General features: G+C 41.0%; 1 protein-coding gene across 1 annotated transcript in view; it reads left to right on the top strand.

Moving 5' to 3' along the window:
* The first annotated feature begins 10,799 nt into the window (after positions 1-10,799).
* The window catches only part of calcr (calcitonin receptor), a 57,252-nt gene continuing 56,121 nt past the window's right edge, over positions 10,800-11,930 (top strand). Inside the window, exon 1 of the mRNA XM_030741791.1 lies at positions 10,800-10,922. The gene's annotated coding sequence lies outside the window, so the exon portion shown is untranslated. The remainder of the gene's footprint in view (positions 10,923-11,930) is intronic.

Here is an 11,930-nt window from a genome sequence, read left to right as displayed (position 1 = left end):
ATATACACAATAACACGCCCATAGCAGAAAGCATCCATGCAGGAAAATGAATGCGCACACATATTTTCTCCCAAACTCAATTATTAAAAAGGGTTTCTACCATTAGTTTTTGGTCAATAGTTTCTCAGATAATATACTTACTGTATCATAAGATAAATCATAATGGTCTATAACCTCATTAAGTAAAGCAGGCTATTATTATGAACACACTGTGTGTTTTCTACAACATCCTGACTACCTTAAATCTCCTCTGCTCTGTCTCTTGTAATACAATAGAAAAGTGCAGATAATAAATATTTATTGAAGCTATAAATGGAAACTACTCACCCATCTGGCTTGAATATAAATAGTAATAAAAGGCAATACATCTGGGGAGGGCTACTGCTATTAAGAACCAAAGCTAAATCATCTATAAGAAGTATGAGAGGGGTTGTCATCCTAACAGTATGCGGTTTCTCAGAAGTAACGTTATCTTTGACTCATCACTGCTGATCACTATGAAACAGGTGGGGGAATTAAGGTTAAGCTTATTTCAACTTCCTGCTCTTTATAAAAAATTTTATTTCCTTCCTGGACTTTTTAATCCATAAAATACTAAAAGCACACACACACACACACACACACACACACACACACACACAAAGCTGCAAGGCAACCAGCTTACTGGCGCACAGGACTAGCGTAAAAGTATAACAAAAGATCGAACAGAACATTTTATGAGGTAACCTGTTTACCTTTTGACTGTTTAATCATAATCATGATCTTTATAATTACGTGTCTTTAAATCAGCAAATGATGTGACGTGTTTGAGATATTAAAAAAAAAACTGAATCAGTGTTTGACTTTTAATCACAAGTAAGCTCTGTATAGGACTATTAATCGGGATCGGTATCACACTGATTGCTGATTTGGTGCAGTTCAGGGGACCTGAGATGAATTGATCATGCTCTGGTTATTTCATTAGCTGCAGTACATTAGACAGAGTAATTTTGCCCCTCATTCTCAATAGTGATTAATGAATATTTACTTTGAAACATGATCCTCATTTAAAAGTGCATCAATTTAACGCAGAAGTTTTTTTCACAATTTGTCAAACAGTAATATTGTTCTGTGCATATCACTTGCTTTCAAGATGCCTCAGTATATTGTAGATAAAGGTGTATGGGAGGAGAGAAGCATCTTAGATGCCCCCTGGTGGCTGACTCACAAATCTAACAAGAACCAAACACTCTTGTTTGGGAAACAATTAAGTATAAATATACTTTATTAACTTAAAATAAAAGAGCAAATCAGTGTTTAACGAATAATGTGAATGCCACTGGGCATGTCTGGCTGCTTAAAGCTAAGCTTTAAACTTTGGGTGCAACAGTAGCTATCAGTATATTGCAGGAACCCGTGCCAAGCATCTCAGAGTGTTGACTCAGCAGCATTTATCCATTTACAGTCTGTTTCTGTAAGTACATGAAGTTTGTTGGGGGGAAAAAAATGAAAACAAAAAAGAAAAAGCTACGTGGATTATAAATTTCTTCTTTCTTTTTGGGCACCAAACCAAATGATGTTGTGTTCTAGGAAGTCTGACACTGGTGGATGGTGAAGCAATGTAATTTAAAAGGCACAGCCTCTCAAAAGGGAACACTGTCCTAAGCTGATCAATCTCGCTCACTGCGCAACTGACCCCAAAGCCACAAACACCACAAACAGGAAACCCATTGTAGCTATTTGTGATATCATCAACAAACAAAACAGCCTTCTTTGTAGATTGATGGCTAACTTTGTTGTTGCTCATGCAAACTCCCGAGCTAACATAACAGGATGTGAGCACAACTCTCAGTGCTGAACAGAAACAAGCATCACTGGATGTCATTTTCCCTTCTTCCCTAGTTTAATGTTACTCAACCTTTGCGACAGGGAGAAATATCTTCCACGTCACGGTTTGCATACATTTAATTAAACAGACGTTAAAGTCAAATTGATGAGAAAATTGCAAAGATTAGAGGCAAGTTGAAATTTGATCTAGTTTTGTGTTGCAGAAATGTGATTTGCTGCTACTGTTACTTGCCTGCTGACCTCTTGGATATGTCCTCAAAGCATTTGTTGAGGAGTCCTGATCTCCTGTAGTGCAGGTGTGGTATTATTTTTAGAGCTGTAACTACGGCAGTAACAGACATACACATTTTCTATTTAAAGAGCCACTATTTCGTTGCTGTCACATCACAGAGTTGGTCTGTTTCAAGTGTAGACCAAACATGTCAGCTGGCCTCTGTGGCCCAACATGGCATCAGAATTTCCTTGACATTCATCACCCTACGCTGCATAAAGTGAAACGTCCCTCTCCCTCACACACTGAAGATTGATGTGTCTGGTGAGGAGAATCTGGACCGTTCTTTGCAGTCCATCTGCCTTCCAAACATATGTGTCTGTTGTATAATTAAACAAGTCAAGCAACTACTTGTGCTTCTGGCATGCTTTGGAAGACTTTGAGGTACGAATTCTGAACCAATTCCCAGAGAAAATGCCAACAAAAAGAGATGGGAGAGAGCTGTGTGTGCACAGGCGTGTGCTGTAGTGGTGATCTGCACTCCTCACTACTCACTGCTCATCCTGCAGTGGCTTGGGCAGTGGTGCAGTAATTGCTTTTTGAGGTGAATATTAATTTCCACTGTTCCATGACAGACCATAGCTTTGGTATTAACTGTAAGAGTTAATGATTATTTAATAGACGTAAAACATACCTATTGTTCACAGGTCCTTGCAGTAACATCTTCCTTGCTTGTCTTTTGCAGCTGGTGGCTCACAGCTGTGAATAAATCTACTCCTTCCACCTTCCTGCGATGGTGCCACAGTCATTTTTCCATCAAGAAAGATTAAAAATAATTTGAGCAGAAAAAACATACACACTCAGTTCCTCAAAATGCAAACAAACTAGAGGAATGACACTTATTCTGCACATGCTCATTAGGCTTGTTTATGGAAGAAGTGCAGAGTTACAAGGACAAAACTGATTTTGTATTTTGCATACAAACGTTGTCAGTTTGTATGCATAATGTTTATCATCATTATATCATACAAAGAAATATATAATGCATTTCACTTATGGTGTTTTAAATAAATCTTCACATGATCTTATTGCATTATTTTTTTTAACAGTCTTCTATGTCATCTGGTAATAGCCATTGATTAATATCGATTGTCTGTATTAATGTTAGAAACTGTTCATCAGATCATCAGTCTATCTGAGTAAAATTCACTTTTTAACTCACTTCATAGAATTAAACTCTGGATGGTTCTGCCAGCATGAAGGCAACAGAGACGTGGCTAAAGAAGAAACACATGAAGGTCATGAAGTGGCTTAGCCAGAACTCAATCCTAAAGAAAATCTGTGGATGGAGCTGAAGCATCGAGATACCAAAGGGGAGCCAAGAAACGGAAAGGATTTAGAGTTTGTGCAAGGAGGAGTTGGACAAAATCTCTCCTGAGATGTGTGCAAACCTGGTGACCAACTACAAGACACATCTTACCGCTGTGCTCGCCAAAAAGAGTTTCTCCACCAAGTACTGAGTCATGTTTTGCTTGGGGATCAAATACTTATTTCACTCAGTGACATGTAAATCAGTTTATAACTTTTACGTAATGGTATTTTTCTCAAAAAGATGACCATGGTATTTGAAGTAGTCTGTGGGTTATGAAGGAAAATGTAAATGTTACAACTTTCCCCGGCCTCTCCAGCTCTTTTTGCGATTTGAATCATTTTTTGATTACACTCTGAGTGTACGGTTGGCACTCAGGGAAAAGACATAATCATACAGTCCACAGAGGATGAAAATCAGTTACTGACACTGAACCTGTGGCAAATGTGGTATTGAGGGATAGGTTGATGATTTTCTACTTAATGCAATACTCACTTCATCTGAATGTTGAGATATTTGTTGTGCAGGACAAAATCCTGAACTTCTAATCCTCTGAAACATTATGTGGTTTTGCTAGATCAAATGAATAAATGAAATGAAATGAAACTTAGGAAAAGAGGACACATCGTGAATGTAAATCTGACATCCAGAATCCTAAGTTTTAACTTTACTTCCTTGCTCTTTTACCTGCTAAATTCTCAAACATGCTCAGAAGGAAGGGTGCTGTGTCTGTCTGCTGCTTGGTGCTGGGAATTTAGTGCATCTCACTCTTACTGCAAACAAACTTGTCTGGGGTGAACCAAGACAGTTACATAAGAATAAGATAATATTTAACAGTTCAACATGAATTCATGTTAGGCTTAAGAGCAGCAAGACACACAAGTGATTATGTCATCAAGAGACGATCCTGAAGAGCCTTTTGTAGTGTAGATTTTTATTGATGAAGGCACATTGAATGGGCGCATTTTGTGATTCACAGCTGGAAGCTACATTAAAACCACACATTTATGAATTTAATAAGAATAAGATAAAATTTATTGAACCCCGAGGGAAATGTATGTGTGTCATTCCGAGTATAAATGTTTCCTCTCTCTTTCGTGTGTCTTCTCTCCTGTGTCATGTTGTTCTTGTGTGTATTTCCAGGTTACGTTCTGTCCCCCCTGTTCCTATGTTCCTAGCTCTTGTTTCCTCACCCTGGTGTGTTCCCAGTTAAGGTTTTCAGTTGTTATAGTCTTCCTCATCCTTACCTTATGTTCATGTTTTTGTATCAGCCGCAATAAAGGCTTGCTTTTTGTTAATCCCGTCTACCTGCCTTGTGTCCTGCATTTGGGTCCTGACTTCCCTACGCTCCACACGGTTTGCTTCCACAGACTGTGACAGTAGACTCTGATCCAAAATGGACCCAGTGGACACAGCTTTTGAGAGTGTTGAGGACTTTCAAAACCAGCTCCTCGTTTTCTGAGGTAAGCTGCTGGTGGCATTCCACTTGGAGAAAAAGGAGGAATTTGAACAAAAGATCTGGAACTTGGCTTGTTCCTTTACCCAGTACATGGAGTTAATGCCAAGCTGGGTAAAAGACTTTGTTCAGTCACTGTCTGTCTTTCTCCAGAGACCGCCTATTCAGATCCACAGCCAGTCAGTTCATTGCCTCTGTTGCCAGTCAGCTCTTCTCTTGCCTCTGACTCCAGAGGGAGGGAAATGTGGCACTCAGCAACAGAAACTGTGTCCTGCGCCCGAGACCTACAGCTGCTGACTCTACTGGAATCATTTGCCTGATTTCTGGGATTTATGGTCTCCACTCCCCTCAGCTCTTCCGTTTCAACATCGCCGTCGGAAGCATCCGCTGCCCCAACTCCTCAAGCTCCCTCTCCTTGGAGGAAGCGAGACACCAGCTGACATTGTCCCAAGTCCCAGCCAGGGACCAAACCAGTACTGTGAGTACAGAGAATCAGGTCCTGAGTTGTTTTTCTGAGCTGGCAGAGTATAAGACTATGTTGACTGCACATGAGTTGGCCCTCAGTAAATGTTGTTTTTCTGTATCCACGAGCAATAAAATATCATGTTCTGTTTCTGAGCTGGCAGTGAAAAGTGATGTTGTGTTTCTGGCTGATTCACTGTTTGTAACATTTTCCAGTCTGTTAAAAAAAACGCAGACTGTCAATCGTGTTCCTGGCCACAAGACTTTCTGTGTTTTTAAGTCTGCTCCGTTAAAGACTGTTCGTGGATTTCCTGAGCCAGCAGAAAATTAAGTTTTATGTTGTGTTTCAAAACAGGCAAACAGCAACATTTTGTGTTGTGTTTCTGAGCCGGCTACAGAAAAGACTGTGTGCTATGCACTTGTGTGTGGCCCTCCCTTAAGACGGTTGCTTCACCTTAGGCATCCTCTGAGCCCATGGTGAGGACAGCAATGGGTCAGCCAGTTCCTGCACCTAACTTGTTAAAAGGGTGAGGATGACCAGGCCACAGCCTCAGTGTCAGCCCCAGGTCTCAGCAATGTGCCCTGCTGGGCAGTCCTGGCCATTGGAGTGAATGTCTGATTGCCCTGCTGAGCCATCTGTGAGCCCTGTGCAGTTCCAGCCTATGCAAACTGAGCATCCTGTGCAGCTGAGCACCAGCCAAAGACCGTTGTTTCACCTGTGTCTGCTGATGACCCCAGGCCTCTTCAGCTTGTTTATGCCCCAGTGGGCTCAAGGGCTTGTGGATCCCGCTTCACCTGGGTCGGGATGTCCAGAGCCAGGGGGACCCATGTCACCTGAGGGTCTCCATTGCTGTGGTCAGCCTGCAGAGTTGTTTTGTCTTTGTAGTAGCTGTCCTCTTGGCCAGCCCCCTGAGTTTCTTTATCTCCTTCACTGGCCACGCAATTGACCCCTGGAACTGCCTTACCTCTGTCGCTGGCCATACGACTGACCTCCAGAACTGTTTCACCTCCGCCCTGGCGGTCCGTTTGGCTCCCAGAGTTTCTCTGCCACTGACTATCCGGCTGGCCCCCAGAGTTCCTCTGTCTCCACCGTTGGCCATCTGGCTTGTCTCCTTAGTTGCTTCCCCTGGGCTTTCCCCTGTGTTCCCCAATGGCCGGGCAGGCCCCCTGAACTCTTGCGTTTGTGGACTCTTGTGTTCCATGTGTTCCTAGCTCTTGTGTTTCTTCACCCTACTGTGTTCCCAGTTTAGATTTTCAGTGATTATAGTCTTCCCTGTGTTCACATTTTTATATCAGCAATAAAGGCTTGCTTTTCATTAACTCTGTTTACCAGCCTTGTGTCCTGTATTTGGGTCCTGACTTCCCCATGCTCCACACAGTCTGCTTCCACACATGTGAAATCCCTGGTTTGAGTCTGGGAGGAGACACAAATGCCTTGTGGGTTGTGTCAGGAAGGGTATCTGGTATGCAAATCTGCCAAATCAAAATACGTAGAGCTACCTGTTGTTGTGAACCCTTGTGAATAAGAGAATGGCTAAAAGTAGCGTTAATTTATAAATTCAATAACACTCAAAATTCCCATGTTACCAACTCCAAAAAAACATCACAAGATGACATTACCCAGATCTTTTTCATGAAGAAGTCCAGTCCCCTTTTTTCAAGCTCCAGAGACTACTATGACCTGGATGACTGAGAATCTACACAGACATATCAGTACACTCTTATTGCTTCCATAGGAATGAAGGGTATAACTAGCAGCAAACTACTGCTAATCAAACCATTTGATTAACTGATCGGCAGTAAGTGTGTGCAACTCTATAAAAGCAGAGGTTTTGGCAGTTTGCTGGTCTGGAGCATTCAGGTGTGTGCTAACGCAATGCTACAATCTTCCCAGGAGTGAACATCCCAGCAAATTCACCACAAGATCAGACCAATGCACAGAGCAACTGAAAACAAACAAACAGACTCCACAGGCTTCATTTAGCATGTCAGTTGTTTAGGTACAGTTAGAAAAAGTCTGAATATGCATGGCTTGTTTGCAATAGTTGCCAGAAGAACGCCTCTTCTCTCTAAAAAGAACATGGCAGTGTGGCTAAGGTTTGCAAAACTGCATCTGAACAAACCACAAGACTTCTGGTATAAAAGTATTTGGCCATAATGCACAAACACGTCATACCAACTGTCAAGCATGGTGGTGGAAGACTGATGATTTGGGTTTGTTTTGCAGTCACAGGACCTGAGCACCTTGCAGTCCACCATAATCTCCTCTGTATACCAAAGTATTCTAGAGTCAGATGTGAAGTTGTCTGTCCAGCAGCTAAAGCTCGGCTATAACTGGGTCACACACCAGGACAATGATCCAAGCACAGCAGCAAATCTACAAGAAAATGGCTGCAAAAGAAAAGAATCAAAGTATTGCAATGGCCCAGTCAAAGTCCAGACCACAACCTGACTGAAATGTTATGGCGGGACCTTAAGAGAGCTGTGCTTAAACAAATCCCTGCAAACCTCAGTGAACTGAAGCAACAGAAAAGAAGAATGGGACAAATTTCCCCGACAATGATGTGAGAGACTGATGAAGTTATATGAAAAACAGCTGTTTCGAATTATTGCTGTTAAAGGTAGTTCTACAAGCTACCGAATCACGAGGTGTACTTTTTCTCATAACTTTATATGTAAGAAAGTGAATCTAACATATTTCTCTACTTCTCTTCTGTTGTGCGTAATTATCCCCTGCAGTCTTTAAGTTGCAGCACTGATAATCATTCCACCTTCATCTGGGGTATTCTGTGTGTCCAAAACAAAAAAAACAAAAATTCCATTTATTCAAGCAGGATTGGATGTGCTGATGTCATGTTAAATACAAACATGCACAGATGTTGCTAACACTGGCGTCCAACTCGTATGGTGTTTACTGCGGCACCATTATCCTCTAGATTCACATCACAGTGGATTCCATGAAACTGGCTTCACTCCAGCTCCGTCTTCATCATTCGTCCTCCACCGTCCATCATCGCCACGACTGACCATAATGAGATTCTCTGAAGAGGGCTTGCTTTTTCATGGAAGTGTCCTCTAGCCACAGCACCATCAGCCAGCACAACTTCAAATGCGACCAGGGAAAGCGGGTATTCTGCCAGGAGGGATCTCTTGTATAACTCTGGTGTTGTACATTTGGAATGACATTTATCTAGGGGATAGAAAAAAAAAAGACGAGAAAGTCAATTGAAAGAGAGAAATGAAAAACAAAATCTATTTTTTCCCCTATTTAAAATTTTCCTTCATGATATATTTTTGTCCTATAGAATGATTTAGGGTTAATCTAATGTATGTAAGCCTGCAGATGTGGATATAAAATGTAGCTGACAAAGGAAAATGGTTTTTTTTTTTCAGCGTCGGAAGATTACAAACATTCCCAAGTAGATTGTGTTTGTCCACTCCTCTCCTTCTCCCGGGTGGATCTTCTGTCTTTTCTGCTGGACTGAAGGCAGCGCTGCTTGTTTGCAGATTGCGTGGCTTAAGAGATGGCAGGCTCATCATGTCTTACACTGTTGTAATGTGTTATAAATATGCAGCTACATGTTCATCGCTGCTTTCTGTGTGCGCGCATGTGCGCATGTGGGCGAGATGAAGAGAGATGAATGTCAAATCAGTGATGACAGGAATTGCAGACAAACATCTGGTTTGCGTTGTAATTAAGTGCAAAGACAAAGTTGTGGCTCAGATGGACAACAATATGAAAATGAGAAGACATTGTGGGGGTTTTAAGCACTCTCACGGCGCTGGCGCCACAGGTGTTCTCTGTTTTATACACCTGTGGCGATCAAAAGGCCGAGCCACGCTACCAAACACCATGCCTTAAACAGGGAAATCATCTGCTAGGTGAGTGCTTTATGCTTACAGTGATTTGCATTATCTTTTGTGTTTGCTTCATTATAAAAAAAAACACCTTTCTTAAAAGAAAAATTAAAAAGAAAACTGATGAATAAAAGCACCCCACTTTCAGACTGGATTAATACAAAGATGCTGGTCAGATACTGGATTCAATCTACTAAAAACTCATCAGCTGTCCTGAGGAAAATCAACTTGACTTGGAGAGTGTGTTGTGTCCAATCCCTGTGCTGATTGTTATTAACATGATCTCAATGATTACACAATGGAAACTTAAAGAGGCCAGTACTCTAGGACATTGCAGTCATGACATAAAGCTGTGCTCATTTCTCTTCTCTTTTATTAAAGATGATCACACTATTAACAATAAGTTGTGTTGTGGCATTTCCATCCTGCCTGAATTGTGATGACATTATTTTGAAGGGTTCACAGTTTATGCCTGAGTGAAGTCTGACTGATTAGCAAAAGTAGATCCTTGTTTCGAGGTTACTCCTAGGCTTTCAGTCTTTTTACTGCTCTATTACTCTTCACTTGACTGGAGTAGTGTAGTAACCCTTAGTTTACTTTTTTCTGTTGAATCTTTATGCAGAGGTTTTGCCCTCAGCATCTATTTAAAGTGAAAATTATTCTATTTTTTGAAAAGGAAGACACATTTTCAGACAACAGGTTTTTAAAAAAAATGCCATTAGGCTCCCCTCCCCCTTCTGGATTACTTTTCAATATTTATCCTTCTATAGATCAACTTTTCTTATCATCCGCATTGCTTCAGCGTGTATACAGGCATGATTTTTTCTTTTGTCCTCTCTTGTGTGTATTATCCGTAGGGAAAAAAACCTTTCCCCATCTGTTCACATCAGTGAAAGATGGATTTTAATTTTTTTTATACAACCCCTGAACTTTAATAGTTCAAATGTGTTTCAGCAAGATTTCTGTTCATGTTTAAAACTTTTGGCACATTCAAAACATAACAAGTTTTGTGTTGTTACTGTTTTTTTTGTTTGTTTGTTTTACTCAGATTGCTCTATAAAAGAGTACCTCTGTGCACCAGTGCCCCTGATGTACTCTCGGAACTGATTTCTCAGTGAAATCAGTTGCAAAACTTAACATAATGAATATCATGCATGTATTAAACCTTTGAGTATAAAAAAATTACATTAGATTGAATCTAAACTTAAAGCATTACCCTATTCCCCATGACATGCCTGGAAGGGCTCCTAAGGTTATCTGCAATAGATACTGTTATTATCGCCATGATGATTGGTCATATATCATGTTATATGTACCTATTACAAGAGATTTGTGACAGAAAACATATAATAACTAAAAAACAAAAAACAAAAAAACAACTGCTCATTACTATCTTTATAATGTTAGACATTATAGAGTAAAAAGGGGGAGTGGGAAAATGCTATAACTCCAGCAAGGCTTTCATTGGTGACTACCCTTTTGATTTTCTTTACAGCGTTTCTTTCAATACGAGTGTCCGAACCGAGCGCGCACACGCTGTGCAGAGGCTTCTCCTCGCTGCGTGTGTCTTTAACACAGAGACGGAGGTAAGCAGGCGAGGAGGAGCTCCAACCACACGCTCGTCCGCGTAAGCGGGAGGCTGTTAGACGCACTTGGATTACCGGGCAGTCAACTGTCACCGCAACAGACCGGCGTCCTGCTCCACGCTCCTTTCCTCTCCTCTCCCGTGCGCACCGCAGGTCATTAATTCTTCTCATAATTAAAATGCAGACATCTGGGCAAAGCTGTAGTAACATTTGACTGATTTTGTAATGGGTTTTATATCCGTGGATTTGAAAAAAAAAGAGAAAAGTTTTAATTGGCGCTGCGTTAAATAGGAGCGCAAAAGCTGGGAGTCATTCTCGGTGGAGGGACTTCTCTGAGAAAGACGTCTGTGATTCTCCTCAGTATCTAATTGTTTTACTGGGGCTGCAGTCTACAATCTGTTGAAGTGAGGTAAGTCACGGGCAGGTTTTTCCTTCAATAAGTTTTTTCCCCCCAAGTTACTCTGGGAAAAAGCGCAAAGGTTGGTGAGCTGGTTGGTTTTTTGGACTAATTTCACGCCTCATTTTTAATTGTACTGATGGAGGAATCTTCGATGTGCTTGGCTGTTGATGTAACATGAACTGGATTTGCATTACGTGCGTTTACGTTATAAATGGATTTTAGTATATAGGTTGTGGAGGGAATACAAAAAAAATTAATAAAAATAAACAGATTAGATGTGGATTATTTTAAGCAAAGGGCAAAGGTAAAGTACAGATACAGATAATGCAAAAATGTAAACAACCTATCTTGCTTTGTGCACTTGCCTGTTTCTGTTTTAAATGATTGAAAAATTCAATAAAAGGCTGAAAAGAGTCCTCGTCAGCTATAGTCTGTTGTAACGATTTCATGCATGAACCCATGAAGAAAAATCTGGGCTTCCCGGGCGTAAATTCTTAATTAATATAAGATAATGCACAAAAATACCACAGTCAGCTTCTTCAGATTGGATGCTCTTGGTGACTCATTGCAAATTTATAAAGGGATTTTCATTGCTGAAGTACAAACTGCGTACATAAAGGCAGCTCCTCTGGTCCTATCTTCCTATTTGCAGCCAGATAGATGTGACGAAGTGTTTTGCAGACGGATCTTTTACGTCAGACATGCACAATCCCGACTTTTATACATCCAGTCGCGCGTGACACCGCTGTATCCATACAGGA

This window comes from Archocentrus centrarchus, chromosome 11 (genome assembly GCF_007364275.1).
Source record: "Archocentrus centrarchus isolate MPI-CPG fArcCen1 chromosome 11, fArcCen1, whole genome shotgun sequence".
Taxonomy (NCBI): Eukaryota; Metazoa; Chordata; class Actinopteri; order Cichliformes; family Cichlidae; genus Archocentrus; species Archocentrus centrarchus.
This window is presented reverse-complemented; position numbering and strand designations above follow the sequence as displayed.